The sequence below is a fragment of the Triturus cristatus genome, chromosome 9, assembly GCF_964204655.1.
Source record: "Triturus cristatus chromosome 9, aTriCri1.1, whole genome shotgun sequence".
NCBI classification, from domain to species: Eukaryota; Metazoa; Chordata; class Amphibia; order Caudata; family Salamandridae; genus Triturus; species Triturus cristatus.
The window spans coordinates 652,324,758-652,342,281 of record NC_140592.1 but is presented as its reverse complement, the minus strand read 5'-3'; the positions used below and the strand labels follow the sequence as shown (position 1 = coordinate 652,342,281).

Sequence of the window (17,524 nt, the reverse complement as noted above, 5' to 3'; positions counted from 1 at the left end):
AACAAATGGCGTAACAATGCAACAGTCACGTTTTTGCAAATATCTTCTGAATCAGCAGCGATTAACAAGTTGTCCATGTACTGGATAAGAGCAGCACCAGATGGCAAGTGAAAAATATCAAGATGACATTTTAAAGCTTGGCTGTAAATAGAGGGACTTTCACAATAGCCCTGAGGTTCGCACTTGAACCGGAAGCTTCGGCCTCCAAGAGAGAAGCCAAAAATATCTCTACTCTCTTCTGTAATGGGAATACTAAAGAAGGCATTTTTAGATCGATAACAGAAAACCAAGTCGCTGTGGAAGGTATCATTGTCAACAGAGCAGTGATATCTGGGACAACAGGAAATTGTGGTACAACAATTTTGTTTACCTCCCGAAGATTAATTACGAAACGATATACAGGAGGCTGAGAAGGATCAGTGCGTTTAAGAACAGGAAGAATAGGACTATTGCATATGTTTCCTCTCGTTTCTTCAACCACACCCTTCTGAATCAAATCATGAATGATTTCCAAAAGCGCTTTTTCACCTTCAGTGGAAATTCTATACTGCGGAATGCGTGGCAATTCAACATTAGGTTTGAGAGTGACAACATAACGTGGAATCTCAAGACAGCCCACATTGTTCCGACCCGTGGCCCAAAGCGTTTCCGGAAGAGAAAGCAATTCAGGTGGAAACTGATCTTTGGATAAATACATTGGAGAATTCAATTTCTGTCCTAAAGTAAGATGTACACCAGAAGGAGAACAATATATCGTAGCATGCATTCTTTTTAATAAGTCCAATCCCAACAAATTCTCACCGCAACCATTCGTCAAAAGAAGCGGAGCTTCCAAATCATAAGGGCCAATTGAAATAGGCAGGGCAAGAAACCGGATTACAAACAGGGGCGCCAGAAAATCCTACAGATACATTCGTTAAGCCAGACAAAGGTGCCCAAGGGAGTTTTGAATGAATGATAGAACTTCTCATCGCACCAGTATCTAAAAGAAATGGATCTGAAACACCCATTGTAGTGACTTTAACATAAGGTCCATTCTGATCTACTGGAATCGACACAACTCCCTTGCTTTGTCCATGGCTGTCCTAGTTAGCATGAAGACTTTCATTCCCGTCTTCAATATAACAATCCTCATTGTAATACTGTGTAGACCGAGCGATTTGCTGATCAAAGTAATTCACGGAATTAGAAGGAGGAAGGGAACGCTGTTCTTGGGTCAACATACCCCGACCTCTACCTCTGTTTGCTGACTGGAGGCCAGCACGACCTCGTGAAGCAGGTGGTGTCCCATTTCGCTGCAATAAAACCGGACAACTATTCTTGAAGTGACCTTCCTCTCTACAATAGGCACATTGATTAGAACCTAACGAAGGTCGCGGAATATATGGCTCAGGCTTTTGATACACCCTCTGAAACTGCGGAGGCTGTTGAAACTGGGGCTGAGCATAACGAGGTGGATAAGCCTGTTGCAAGAGAACCTTCGTTTTCAATTCTTTAGTCTTTTTCTCTTGCTTATATCTTTCTTTTTTATCTCTATTTTCATAATATTGAGCAGTAGCCAATATCCATGAACTTTCGGAGTCTTTCAACTTATGCGACAGCTCGGGAAGCAAATTAAATACAAACTTATCTTCAAATAACCGCTGTCCACCTTCCGTAGTCATGTCCTGACCACTGTGATCAATGAATGTCTCCTCAAAACGAGTGAAGAAATCGGAGACACTGTCATCTTTCTTCTGTTTACATGCGGCTAGTTTATCCCAGTTAACTCTTAAGGCAGGCATCATCGTTTTCATTAATGTAATAATCCTACCAGGGAGTTCTGAAATCAAAGCATAGGCTTCGCACCACCCACTTGGTTTCTATCTGCGGCAATGATAGCATCCCAGTCTCCACCTAATTCTTGGGCATGATTCTCTTTACGAATCCTAGCCCATAATGCTTGTGGAACTGCATTCCCCATCAAATATCAATATTTGCTAAATTCATGATGCAGGCTTCAACAGTTTGTGACAACTCTTTATAATAACCTGCAGGGTTCTTACGAGGATCCGGTAGAGACTGTTTAAGGGCTAAAACTTCAGATCTTTTCCAGGGGACATGTACCCATATTCGCTGGAAGTGAGCAGGAATAAGTGGAACGTTACCTGCTGATGCAACCTCTTCTCTCCATACCGGAGGAACCTCTCTCATTGGATAATTTTTCAGTGTCAACCTAAATGAGGGATCGGAATCTAAAAAAGTCTGGGTGGTAAATAAGGTTCTAAAGGAAACAAGTGTCTTTACAGCGTCCTCAACCTTAGAACCCACAATGAGTCCCTTATCAAAATTAGCCTGAATATCTAACAGACCCTGAGGAACCGAACCCAAGTCCATATCCTCCCATCCTTTAATAAGAGTATCACACATAGCATTGAAAACATATCTCTGCGTAGGCGCATTCCACTGTGAGAAGGTAGGCCTAATATCAGGTGCACTATACCGATGACCCTTTTCAATCCATTTACGAGCAAGAGAGTCCAACATTTCTCGTTCTTCGGAAGCTGGGAACTGACTACGAGACTGTCTTCGAGAAAATGCCGGGGACACATTTAATGCCTCAAAGAAAGGTGATAAAAGACCAGAGACCATTTATGTAAGTCATTTACGCATAGATGGAGAATTGGACATAAGAATAGGGGACAAAGTATTAGGCGAACTAACGGAAAAGGAGTCGGTAATTACCGGAGGAGCAGAGGGCAAAGAAGACGAAGGCAAAGGAGTCGAAGGCAAAGCCGGCAGAGGCGGCAATACCTGGGGAGGCAAATGTGGAAGAACCGGAGCAGGCGGAGGCGCAACTGGCGGCTGAACAGGCTGTAACAACTGGGGTGCATTAGCACCTTGTGCATAGGGCGGAGGCAATCTCAATAGGTGAGACATCAAGGAATCCTCTTCTAAATCCTTTCTTTTATCAGAGGGGGAAACTGGCAACATCGGATAGCATTTATCTATCGCCATACGATGCTGTCTCTCTGAAATCTCCATCGCATTATCGACTTCATCATCTTTAAACTGTTGAGCAGCCTGTATAATGGTCATACCCTGTGCTTTCTTATCTTGTTTTTCCTGCTTAATTTTCTTCTGTTTTGCTTCCTTACGCCAAAGGCAGAAAGAGTCAAACATTGCCGGCCGGGCTTTTCTTTTGAATAAAACTGCTTCCAAATTATCTAGTATGTCAGGCTCAAAACTACCATTTTCTGGCCATTTTAAAACACCATCATTCTTCGTGTATCGGATCCATGCCTCATTAAAGACAATTGGGCCAACACCATGTTTAGAATGGAGCTCATAAGTGGGAGTTCCAACCGAAGGAATCGGACAAGAGTCCTCAAGCCGGGAATCCCTATTACAACCAAAGCAACAAAGCTTTCCAAACTTAGTCAGACCAGACATCTCGTGATTTCACCGGACTGTTCACAAACATCAAGGGGGCAAACTCAGTTTACGCAGCACAAATGCACTTACCCCTCGGCTTTGGCTATTGCAATAGTCAAATCTAAGAACCAGAGGAACTAAGGAACCAAGAAAACAAAGGACCAAAATTGTGGGCGCGACCCACCAAATACTTAACTAAGGATGTCTTCTTACGCCAACAGAGGCCCCGTCTATCGTCTCGCTTTACCATACATCATCGAAAGAGGGCCAAGGCAGGGCGGCAGTCAGAGCAGCAGTCGTCAGTAGCCGTCAGGAAGGAGTAACCACGCTGCAAAAGACCTTCGGACCACTTTTGACATACAGTGGTCGCTTAATGTGGCTCGCGATTCCTCCAGAATTTTCTTGCGGGGTTCCTCACGACCTTCAGGCAGAACCACTACCTCTGAAGCCGCCCCACAATGGACGCCAGTTGAAGAACCAGAACCTTTTGGGTCTGGCGGCGCAGGGTACGCCTTAATCTCCTGGGTTCTCCTGCTTCAGCTAACAGAGACACGGGGACACTCCGTCGGCGTAAAAGATCAGATTTTATTAGCTGCAGCTAGTACAGTTGTCCTAGAAGTACACACGGTATGTTCTCAGGAGACTGCCACTTCACTCCGTGGGCACAACCTTATATAGTACATACGTGAAATATACATTAACCAAAGACACACCTAAAACATATAAAAAGAACCAATAAGAAAGGTTGAAAAACAGAACAGAACCAATAGGAAAGGTTTGAAAACAAAGTATCAAGTAACTCAAAGAGCCTCTCCTCCAATTGTGTTTGTCACCCCTCCCCAAGAACTAATTCATTAACAGGTTTGTGACCGACTCGCAGGTGACGAGATACGTGTGTGTTTTGGAGGACAGTTGTGAAACGAGAGAATACTAGCATAGGACAGCGAAGGCCAGACGATAAGATAAAGTTAGAAGAGAATAGTGTGAACCAACAGATAGTTGAGACAGGGATTAGAAAAACCAGACGGGGATTAGTGTACTCGGCCAGTGCTAACATCAGCTTTGTAAATAGAGGCAGAAGGCTTATTTCGACACGAAGCTTCAGAAAAAGCAGAAAAGGCTATGTTCGCCGTGCTGCCTGAGTGAGGGCAACACAAAATGGCGGCGGAGCACAAAATGGCGGGTCGATTCGATCACGATCGAATTTCCTCACAGCCCAATGAGGAAATTTCCGATAGGGTGGCAGGAGGTCCGCCCGCCAATCTAATCAGCCCCTAAGTTAGGTAGGAGGGCATATAGTTAACTGAGACACCCCTTACTTGGTAGTCAGAACGGTTTGACCATGGTGGAGATGAAGTAGTCTCCACAGTTTTCAAACCATGGTCTGCACAACTTTAAATGAGACGGACGGTCCCTAGTCTGGGTGGTGAGGGAACTCTGTCACAGTTGCGACTGAGTTCCCTCTCCGCGAAGATATTAATCAGGCCCTTAGTCTCTTTCCTGGAAGTTAGATTCCTTCACTGGGGCAAGGCTGTAGACTAGCTAGAGAGGGTTTGATGTTGTTGGATGCTACAGTGCACAAGGGCAACTGAATCAGATTTACTGCTGTGAAGAAGAACATGGATTCAGCTGCAGCGAAGTCAGGCCCACCAGCGATGCACCCTCTGCAGATCGAATTGGCAGATTTGTCCCAGCCTTCTACCGATTCTCTGGGAAAAAAACCTTGAAAACAATTCTAAGTCCCAGGTTTAGAGTTAGGCAGGAGGAGTCACTCTGCCACTTATCTAAGGGCCCCAGGACCAAGGGACAACACTTAGAAGTCAGGATTCACTCCAGTAGAATCCAACAGCAGGGTCCAGATGGAACAGATTAGCTGAACTCTTGAGGAAAGTGTCCAGCAGGTGCAGTTCTTATGTCTTCCACAGGTCCAGAGGTTTTCTGAAAAGGGTAATGGGGTGCCACATTTATGCCCAGTTCCAGCCTATGTATTTTACTTTAAACTATCCCATTCAACCCTTCGTACCATTTTCAGAGCTCCCCATGCCCACCCAAAGGTGTGTCCATGATAAACGGTAAACCCTCCCTTGTGGTACCTCAAAACCGGTTCTGGGGGCAGCTCCTCTCCCACGGGGAATGATGCCTGGCTGGTTAGCAAGACAATAGAGGGGGGAGGCCAAGGTGTAAGCTATATCTCACAGTGACAGGTTAAGCATCCTTTGAAGTTGTTTTCTTTCCAATATAGGGGTAATGATTTAGTGGGTCTGCACATCCCAGACAGGGTAGATTCCTTTAAGTGACTAACCAAAAAGTGGGTTGTACCCCTAAAAGTCCACAGTACACAAATTAATTACCGAAAGTTATTGGTTAGTCATATACAATATATAAATCAAAATACCCAAATGGGTTACCTTAACCACATGAATATCATGTCTTGATATGTCCCATACATTTTCTTCTTGCTTGCTTCTCCTTCTTTAAAATATGGATGCATTATGTGTATTTTAATGATACATTCTGTATTCTTGTTCTTTATATAGTAATTTGTGTTCATTGCTATCATTTGCCCACTTTAACTGAACGATTTTGTTGGTTGAGTTGGAAATCCCTTAAAAAAAAGAAGACAAGTGGCGTTTGGCAAAATAGTAACAGTGAATTTAATTAAACATTATGGCTGGGAGAACAGTTGCAGGCACATGGTGTGAGGACTGTCTCATTTTACAATCAGTAAGAGTCCTTAGTTTATACAAAACATGATGGGTTGTAAAAGTTTCCGGCGTGCCATATATTGTGAGGAGTGTTGGCTGCTGCCTTTGGAGTCATTTATTAATTGTCTAAGGGGTACTACAGGTGGTCTTGACCTCGCGTGGACACAATGTGCCCAGAAGTTAAAATATCCGGTATGGGGAGCATGTGATCACTACGTGAGCTACGTCCTGATTGGCTATGTGTTCCTAAATCATGTGGCATCTGACAATTTATGATGTTTTAGACGCCTGCATACCAGCCCCAGCCATGTGTACTTTATTCTGACAATTTAATTTGACTCTTTGTAGTGTGCCTATCTGTGGGATTGATCAAGAATTTCCATTTCCTGCCCTGTTGTTCAAGAAGACTGCCCCAGTGCCACTAAGCGGTACTCTCTGTCCACAGATGGATGCTGGAGCAAACATGTTTGTGCATGGAGTTGGGGGTTTTCCAACCTCCAAAAATCTTTTCTCCAGTATATCTCAGGGTGTGCGATGTCTGCCCCTACGTTGCCCTTCCTATGCACCCCATCCAGCTCAGTTGGAATATTAGTGGGTTCAGTTATAATGCATAAAGCTGTTGTGTTTGTGTCACATCAAGTTATGTTTATAACTTCCCTGTGTGGTTCTATCTTGTTGGGTTGGATCTTGCCTTATTCTACATTGATTTCTCAGGGGCTACATCTTAGCATAAGTAAAGGCTGTCTGCGACTACTGCATGCAGGGAAAGTGAACAGACATACCATGACCTGTCTGATGCTTGGGAGCCGACTGTGGTCATGTGCTGGTAACATGTTGTAAAAGGGCGCTGTGCAGTAAATGTGGGATGCTGGTGTTCTGCCTGGTGCAATTGAATGTAATGTATGATAGCTCTCTAGGCAGGGGCTGGGGTTCCCCTTCAGTAAACTTCTTCTGACTCAGCAGTTCCTCAGTAGTACTCAAGTGTGGGACTATCCATAGTAGGCAGATCATACAAAACCTTACAAATATACATGACTTTTGTCGTGACACAGTAGTTCTAGGTATGGGTACCCTGGGAGTCATCTGCGCTCCTCAGGAGGATGAGTTCCTTTTGACCAGTTCATAACAGTTCGCTGTTTTTAGTTCTAGGGTGATATCGCCATGGAAGGGCTCGACTGCACATTGAAAACGGCACACCCACACACTTTCCCCTCCTCTATGAGTGCCACAGGTGTTAAGCAGATCGCCCGCTGAGGGCCCATGTTTTTTTTTCTCCTTCCATTTGAGCAAGTTTGGTAATGTTCCTCTTTTGTTTTTCCTTTGAGTCGTGGGGGTTGATGACAGGTTTGCGTTGGTGCACTTTGTTGTCCCTCGGGCTACCTGTATTTGAAGGAACTATGTTGACTGGTAATTCGGCCTCGTTATATATGCTCTTCTCTCAATGGTTTTGAAGAACCTGTATTTTACCACAGTGGGGCGGGATCCCCTCAACCTACCAGTCGCGATCTGGTGTGCTAAAGAAAGGTGACCCCCTGTTATATATGTATTTCAGTGATTAGGGGAGTATGGATGATTACTATAAACAGTACTAGACAAGACATATCTTATTTTTTATAAGCCCTTGACCCCCTCCTCCCATCCTAGTAGGGTGTTTTCAGACCTATTCCAACAATTTTGGCTCTGGGTGGTCAGATCAGTGTTAGGTATGTTGTGGAGTGGGAGTGGAATGGAGTAGGCTCAGGGAGGGATAGGATTTGGTTCTATGGGTGTCATTAGTTTTTCCAAAAACACCTCGCCCGGTGTGTGCAGAAGAGTGCATTTGCCTTGCAGCCCCTTCCTGAGAATATTTTCCTGCTGGGGGCTATCTGTTTTGATACTAGCACTAGTTGCACTTACTGTGAGTTGTGTTTTTCAGTCTACAGGTGTACAGACATGTGGGAAGAGGGGGCGTGTGGCCGTATTGTGTTCCTGGTGCTTGCCATGTGCCCCACTAACATGTATTTATGTTTGTGCATCTCCCTGTTCCCGGCACGTGGTGTGATACATTGCTCTTCCTTATGGTATCAGATCCCTGGCTTTGGCTGATCTTGCATCTACCTTTTTTGGGAGGTTTTTCTTTTTAGTTTGGGCCTTTTCCTGAGGTGTATCATTTATTGTTTCCCCTGCCCCGAGGGGAGAGGATCAGAGGCTGCGATGTGGCCCCTTTTCCCTTATACCGCCCCGTGGGATCGGAAGTCATGGGCGATTGATTTCCTGATTGTGCCTGCAAAGGTGAAGCGATATGAGTGGGCCATGATTGGAATGGGGGTGAACCTGGGAGGGGTGTACCTGCTGCCCTGCGTTCCAACTGGAGCAGGGGGCAGAGACTTGGTAGCCTCCATATCTGGCACCCCCTCACCCTGGAACTACACCCCACATTCAATCAGCGTTTCTGGTGGGCCAGCTGGCTCTAACTTTTGGCTGAGGTCTCTTGAGCTCCTCAGATTAGATTTAGTTGTTGATTGCCTAACAAAATTGGAGCTCGTTGTGTCGATCTCTGCAAGGGTGAAAAAAGATTGAGTAAACCTCAAACTGGGGTCTCAAATGTGTCATCGCACTGAGAAAGGGCGATAAGATTTTCAAAGCAAAAAACTGGGGAATTTCACACAAAATAGGAGTAGAACTACAATTTCACATCACAAAGGGGCACAGAATGACTTGAAAGACAGTGCTCACAACATAGCAAACAAGACACGAGTAACAAATTAAATACAGACATTACACAGACTATCATAGGCATTAATAAAGCTGATTTCTGAAAAGAATGGCACCTATTCCTGCACTGAAACTCATAAATGTTTGTTCAGTGGATCCTCTCCAAAAACCAGGGACAAGTGCTTAATTTACTGAAATTTGCCTGGAGAGATAGCAAAATACAGGGACTGTCCGGGTAAATCTGGAACGTCTGATCACCATTTGCTGGGGCCTCTTAGCTTATTGACTATTTGCATGTGGGAGCTGTGGAGTGTTTGGACCTTATCATCCAAGATACATGAAAAACATTGTTCCCGTCACCGAGGATGGCTTTGTTTATTACTGAAATGGAGGCCTCCATTGATTCGGGGATCTATAGTGCATTTGGCTGAGCTGTCGGGACTACACGCCCTGAAGGAATTGTTAAGTGTGGGAATGGTAACCGAAAATGGGGACCTTTCGGCTTGGTGATTAGAATGCGTTCCATCAGACTTTGGCGGCGGGACCTGGGTGTCTGCCTTTTAAATAGTTGTTTAGGTGCTATCCCAATTCCTTGTCAGACTGTCTTGCCCCTGGGTGTGGCCAGTGTACCTCACCCTGAGGAATCAGCAGCAGAGTGGGGCTTAGTTTCTGTAGGCACCTTAGGCAACCTGATTATTCTGTGCTCCCATGGAATCACCATCGATGCTGAACTTAGTGTGAACACCTGATCAACAGCCCACAGGAGCCCTGAATTCCTTGACGCAAGTAAACATTTTTGGACCCCCCCATTGCGGTCTGTTAGTCCTTTCTGATCTGATACGAATTTTGGGGCAAGGGGGTATGGGAATCTGGTCTTCTTTACCATTGGAGGTGAACTACTGGGGGATAAGTCGCTGGGAGTATTATTACCTGTCTCCATTTACTGGGGTGTTTATTTTACTGTAAATTTTGACGTCTCTGGTTTGTCAAGGTGCTACCTCCCCACACTGTCACCACTCCTTGCCGGGGATGTAGCCTAGTCCCTGTTGTGCTGGGGTCCCTATCTGTGGTTGCTGCTGCCACAAGCTCTGCCAAATACTTGATCCCTGCTGGGGTTGTGTGGCGAACGGTGGACCTTCCTGCGAATGAGTGTATGACAAGTTCTGATTAACCTGTCTTTGATACTAAGGAAGGACGTTAACCATATCCTGTAATGTGGTGTTTTGTGGTGGCTGGCCCGTATTCCCTATCATCTGCTGCTTTTACTGCTCAGAGTATGCCTTTGTCTGGCATGCCTCTACCAGGTGACCCCGTCTACGGCAATAGTAGCACTCACTAATGTCTGGTTGCAGCCAGCATCCCTGGCCTGTACTACCATAATCTGTTCATGTTCCTGGACTACCTGTTTGAAACCCTCTAAAGTCTTGCAGTGGAACCCCAATTGCGACTGGTGCCATCTGCATGGTTGTGGCCATCGCTGCTCTGTATGGGGTGGTCTTTTTCAAATTATGCTGCACTAATTTTTTGTGTCTCTTTGGGTCTGCTCCTGCTTCTCTCTATCTTTTTCTTATGGTAGTGGAGTATATGAGCTTGTATTTCCTGCCATGGTTTGGGACCTAAGCCAACTGCGCTGTCTAGCCCACTCTGTATCTCGGTGGGTAACCCTTCCTTCAAAATATTATAGAACAACATGACTGGTGGCCATGTGTTGGCCCACGGCTGTCCAGTTTCCTGTCCCCATCTTTCAGTCATTCTATTTAGGAAATCATTTATGGTTCCCTCTGGTTTCTTGGTCTCTGCCAAACCCCTCCTGTATCTGGGCAGTTAAGGACTATTTCTTTCAGAGCAGTCCATATCCAGTGCCTGTGCATATTAAGCACATCCCCATCATGCTGGGTATTTATTATTAGAGCTTGGGTGAACACTTTGTTGGTCTGCTCACCAATTAGGCTGCTTAGTAGGTTTTTTTTCTGTTGCCTATTGCTAGGATGATACCTGTGGTGTTTTTTTCGAAGCATGTAATCCATTTTCCTGCCCCATCCAGCAATTACAGTAAATTTGTTCTTAACCCCTCTTTGTCCTTCTGGGCCCATGGCACATAGTTAATCCCCGCCGCGCCCTTCAGCAGTAACGGGCCCATTCTCATTCTAGATGAGTCTAGGTTTCTCCTCAACATAGCGCTCCTCTCTTTCGAGGCGTTGCTGCATGTAGAGGAAGTCCCAACTTGGGTTTCCTTCTTCATGCCTGATGCAATCCTCAGCTACTGCCATATCCTCTTGATCAAACAATCCTTCCCTCGTCCAAGACCTGTCATATTAGTCACATTCCTCAGTCCAATCCGCTAATTGGTCACAAAACGGGTACGCAAAAGTCTTGCCTTCCTTTTTAGCTATTATCTACCTCTGGGTTAGTTTATCTTTCTTTTGCACCCATGCAGAGCAGCGTGCATCCTCATCACTGCTTGTCTCGTGTGAATGCACAGGTGCCATTCTGTTTTTCCTGTGTCGCTGGAGGGTAAGTACCAGGCTGCCTTGTTCCTTTAGTTTTTGATCAGTCCCTCTCCTTTTTCGCCCGAACAGTGTCCCTCTGAGCATTGCTAGTAGCCTTTCACCTACCTATAATTCTTACCAGCGCTGCATCCTATATCTGGCTCTGCTTCCCTTATGTAAAGAGCGCGCCGTTCACTACTTCTAACTCCTGGTTGCATGTCCTTTCTCTCTCATGCATCCACTCACGACTCTCTTTCATGCGCCATCTGACCTTTCTCATTTGCTACGTGCTACTTTCATTGGCCTAGCTGCACCTTCAAATTCACTCTCCATTCTTCCTCGGCTACCTGGGCAAACTCTGTAGTCCCACTCTCGTCATCGGTTCCCGGAGGACTGGAGCTCCCTTCATCTCCTGAGCTTGCTGAGTCGCTGTCGAGAACCGCCACAAACTTTCCTGACACTCGTCGTCGCTTGCCTGAAGCAGTGGGGGAGTGTGTTTTACCTGCCTTTGAGGTGTCACATTTTGAGCCTGGTGGATGGGGAGTCGCTATTTAGGAGACCTTCCCTAGGGACATGTGCTGGTCTGGAGGCGTCTAAGGCTCGCTTGCTTTTGGTTTTCTCAGGCTTAGACCTAACTGTCCTTTTTTTGGTGGGGGGTTATCCGCTTTTACTATTGTTGGATTGTAATATCTTAATGAAGGGGGGGCTGGTTTGAGCATATCAATCCCTGCATATGATGGGGGAGATGTAAATGCCTTACTCTCTATCAGCAATGTGAGGCTATCTGTTTTAGCTTCTTCAAAGCATGCCCATAATTCTAACATTGACTATCTTTTGTCCTTCATATTTAGTCTTTTTACGTACTTTAGTATGTTGAATCATATTTGTGTCAAATGTTCCTTTCTTAGGCCAGGGAAATGTGTGTGCCTTTGTGTGTAAATGCAACTCTTAGCAAAACTTATTCATTCTCTTTATCTGTTTGGGGAACCCAGTTTCCATATGCTTCAAAGGGGAATCCATGGCAATTTTAGTAATTTGGATGAACACAATTCAATAGATATTTTGTAGTTTGGTTTGTCTAATCGTAGGGGCAATGGTACGTGGTGCACCCTTACAAATTATGTACTAGAATCTCAGTGCGTTCATAATATTTGCATTAAACAGTTTGACTGAATATTTCAAGAACAAAACAAGATAAAAATGCATTTGTAGGATTAACAAATAAGGCAAATATGCAATATGTTAGAATAGCATTGCATGATCTCAGTTTTTCATACAATACAGTTTCCTATCAATAATCAATAGACATCATCACATACAAAATAAAGTTCAATTACTTAGTCAAAAAAAATGTGCACACTCTCAGCACATGTTATCCTAAAAAATCGAAGGTTTGCATGGAACACATTCCTAAGTGAGCTGGATAGCCTGCTAATATCTACTCCTAGACAAAGGTGGTAATCATTGAAACCATATCCTAATAACTCAGGAATCCCTGGCACCTCTTGGCCACATACAAGTTACACCTAGTTTCCTTAGTCCAATTTTTCCCTATGACTGAATTCCGCCCTGTGATGGCCAGGGTCAAGCTAGATGTACCTCCCACACTCCTTCCAGATACTGCAGGTGTTGACACCTCTTAGCACTGGCAAAAAGTTGAACTAAAAAATATGAGACTGAGATATCAACTCCTCTCAATCAGGATAGCTATCTCACAAATGTCAGCATCCTGGGAGTTTTCAAGGGCTATCTTCACCTTAGCTAGCATACTCAGCTATCGAACAAAGGTGAATTCCATGGAAAAGACTCCAAGGCCCCCTTATCACTGATTCAGTTAGGACATATAAAATAGGTAATATGCCAGACCCTGTCAGTGGCACAAGCGCATAGGTTATCTGTTCACACTTCTCCCTAGTTTACCATATGCCAAATGCTTTAGACTTTCTTTTGGTTTCTTATGTAGTCTCTTACCATCTGTGATGGCTGCTTCAGGACGGACGTCCACCCCGAGGTTTCAGCACAACTTCCAATCAAGTTCTGTTTCCGCCCACCTTTCTTGTTGCGCAGTTGTGAATCTGTCCATAAGGGGTCTCCTTCCTTCGGCTGCAGTCAAGTAGGAGGTCCCAATCAGCTCCTATGGGGGCTCGCCAAAATGTTGCTTGTGTTCGAAATCCCTTAAAAATATAAGACAAGAGGCTTTTGGGAAAACAGGAACAGTTTATAGTATACAAAACAGCAGGGAGAACAGATACAGGCACAAGGTCTGTGCATTGTCTTAATTTACAATCAGCAAGTATCCTTCTTTTATACAAAACATGATGGGTTGTAAAAGTTTCCAACAAAAGAGTGAGTTAGGTAAGGAGCAAACCAAGAGAAAAGGCGTGGGCAAAAACCAAAATAGTGTTTTAAAAGAACCCTCACTCACCAACCTAGTTGGTGACATGCTTCATCATCGGGTTCCCACCAGAGAGGCCGAATGCCTCTCTGGTGTGCTGCAACGCCTGAATTACAGCGGAGCTGGTTGTGATAGAACGGAAGGTGAAAGTTTAAAAGGTAAATGGTTTTAACCAATAACCAATTTAATTCTGGCAAACCAAAAACCGGATAAAAGCAAGTGAGTCGGACAAGAGCCGGCCTATTAGGTGGGACAAGGCTCGTCCTAATTATGGATAGGTCAACATGTTTCTGCTTAACATGCCTAGTTGGCTAAGCATTCGTCAGGACCATGGGGAGCACCACGGCGGTATGCACACGCTAAGGTGCACCCTAACCAGTGGTGTTATTAAACGGTACAACTTACTCTTATACCGCAAAAAGCCATCCTATAATTCAGGGGCTAGTAACGCTCAGTACAAAGGTATTGTTAGCGTCATGGGTCCGAGAGGGGGGTAGTGAGCTATAGTATTTCCATGCTCGCACACTCCCGTGGAATACCTGGCTTCGTCCTGCTCGGCCCTGCTCAATATCCGGGCCGAGCAGGACGAAGCCAGGTATTCCACGGGAGTGTGCGAGCATGGAAATACTATAGCTCACTACCCCCCTCTCGGACCCATGACGCTAACAATACCTTTGTACTGAGCGTTACTAGCCCCTGAATTATAGGATGGCTTTTTGCGGTATAAGAGTAAGTTGTACCGTTTAATAACACCACTGGTTAGGGTGCACCTTAGCGTGTGCATACCGCCGTGGTGCTCCCCATGGTCCTGACGAATGCTTAGCCAACTAGGCATGTTAAGCAGAAACATGTTGACCTATCCATAATTAGGACGAGCCTTGTCCCACCTAATAGGCCGGCTCTTGTCCGACTCACTTGCTTTTATCCGGTTTTTGGTTTGCCAGAATTAAATTGGTTATTGGTTAAAACCATTTACCTTTTAAACTTTCACCTTCCGTTCTATCACAACCAGCTCCGCTGTAATTCAGGCGTTGCAGCACACCAGAGAGGCATTCGGCCTCTCTGGTGGGAACCCGATGATGAAGCATGTCACCAACTAGGTTGGTGAGTGAGGGTTCTTTTAAAACACTATTTTGGTTTTTGCCCACGCCTTTTCTCTTGGTTTGCTCCTTACCTAACTCACTCTTTTGTTGTTGATTTATTATTAACCAGGGGGATCAAGAGTGATTTTCCCTCACCCTCTTGTTGTTATTGTGTGTTGTAAAAGTTTCCACCATACCAAATATGGTGAAGAATGTTGTTTGCTGCCTCTGGAGTCATAAATGAATTGTCTAAGGGGTACTACAGGTGGGTCTGGACCTCGCGTGGACACAATGTGGCCATTGTTTAACGTGTCCAGATGTCCAGCATGGGGAGCACGTGTTCACAAAGTGTGATAGGTCCTGATTGACTATATGTTCCATTTGGCATCTGACTTTTTATGGTGATTAGGGATTGTGTGTACCCCCCCATTTGTGCTTTATTGGGGCAATCTCTTTTGATCGTTTGTAATGTCATTGCACCTATCTGTGGGAATGATCAAGAGTTTCATGCCCAAGTGTTTGCCTGCCAGCTATGCACTCTCCCACCTGTGACCTATGAATCAGCGATTCCGTTCCTGGATCTCAGGGCCTGCTTGACTACATATTTGCAAGTTGAGGTTGATGTAGAGTTCACATTGGGCAATTCTGTTAATAAGGATGAGATTTCATTTTAATTGATGAATGCATCGATTTCCATACTAACAATGTACACACAGCATTGAGAAAGCCTCCGGCTTGCGCGTCGCAGGGAGTGAAACACGTGTTGGCTTGCTTATTTCTGCAGTATATTAGCAATGTTTGAAGAACATCAAGAGCTTGCAAAACAATTAATGCGATGCATCTCAATATCAACACATCATATTCATGTGTTGTGAATCACCCATATGGATTTTTTGATTTATATATTGTATATGACTAACCAATACCTTTGGATACTCATAGTCATATATAGCTTTATTCGGAGTCACAACAAACATCCATAAATGCAATTACACAGATAAAAAACAACTGATATCGAATTCATTTAATTACATATAAAAATGGGTTAAAAGCGGTATCATCATTAGATCAAAATATTAAAAATTCAACTGATTAAATTCATTGAATGCGTATAAAAAGATTGTAAACATAAGATCTCTAACATTGGTAACGACTGCAAATACAAGTAAAGAGGGCGGAATTGTTTAAAGCATAACTGCCTTATAATTGGAAAAATATACCCCTTCCTATATTTAGAGTAAAGTCTACACAAAATAACTAGGTGCATGGTATTCTGCCACAGCCTACCATCACACAGACAATATACTAATTCTGTTGACCAGTAATTCATAGAGGGAAAAGTACATAATCTGTGGAATATATCCAATCTTAGACGTGTTAGCACAAATCTGTGCCGTAAATTTAAAACAGTTGTAAGGTAAGGCTGCATATTAGAAGTGGTTAATATCAATTGATTGTGTAAAACAGAAGGTTTAGGGAGATCCGTTGTCAGACTTAGTTTTTCCAAGTCAGCCACCATCTCTGTTTTCAATGTCTTTCTGCTGATAGTAACTAGTGTCTCTGGTTTATCAAAATATTCTGGATGGGCCATGTCATCAAGGAATTGCTTGACATACATCAGCCATGGGATGGACTTATATGGACTTAAATTCAAACAATCTGCAATTATTGGTCGGTTGAGAGCAGTGTAATTTGAAGTCCATATTTTGTGCTACAGCAAGATTGGTTCTAGCTTAATTAAATTAGTAAGCAAGGGGGCGCCGAGTTCGGGCTGGAGTACATATGCTGACGTGCTTTTGGGGATTGCTCAGAGATATCTAAAAAAAATATTTTCTGTTACTTGCATCTCAGCACATCTCTTGTGCCCCCATATGCCCACCCCGTAAAGTGCTCTACTAGTGCATTTAGCGTTATATATTTTCATCATCATTTATGGGGGGTTAGTACCAAGTCTACTTGCAAAGCCTCTAAGGGCCCAACTGCTAAACAGAATATTTCTATTCTCAATTGCGTTGTTCCATGACCCATCTTTGTCGAATAGGACTCCAAGGTAAAAGAAAGTGTTGGTAAAGCTAATCTTTATTCCATTTATTACAAAATTTCGACATTTCACATTTTTCCTACCACACGTCATGATGAAGGTTTTTGATTGGTCAACTTGGAGTCCTAGACTACTCATATATTCGACAAAATTAGTATGGAGCGTCTGTAGTGCCAATGAGGTACGTGCCATTAATACTGCGTCGTCGGCATAGAGGAGGGCCGGGACAGGACTTTAGAAGTAACCACAAGCTCCTCCCCCACACTGTTTATATAGAGTGAAAACAAAAAGGGGACAAGACATACCCCTGTCTCACCCCCCTCTCCACGCCAAAGGCCTCAGTACATTCTCCTCCAGCCCCGCACCTTACCGTGGCTCTGCATCCTGTATATAAATCCCTTAAAAAGCTAATGATTGGACCCTTCACCTCTATTTCTTTCAACTTTGACCACAACCTAGCATGTATTACACAGTCGAATGCCGATGTAAGATCGACGAAGGCTAGGTACAGCGTCCCTTTCTTTATTCTTACATGTTTTCCAATGAGCATACTTAGATTAAGACTCTGCTCAATTGTCCCAACCCCAGATCTAAATCCATATTGCAGGTCTGTAAATTTCCCATTACTTTCAGCCCACTGCTGTAATCTCTCCAAGATTATTTGTCCTGCTATTTTCGCTAGGGAGTCAATCCGGGAGATTGGC

The 17,524-nt window shown here is 44.2% G+C and overlaps 1 protein-coding gene across 1 annotated transcript in view; it reads left to right on the top strand.

Moving 5' to 3' along the window:
- The window catches only part of LOC146798445 (NTPase KAP family P-loop domain-containing protein 1-like), a 423,382-nt gene that overhangs the window by 388,411 nt on the left and 17,447 nt on the right, over window positions 1-17,524 (top strand). The window lies entirely within an intron of this gene.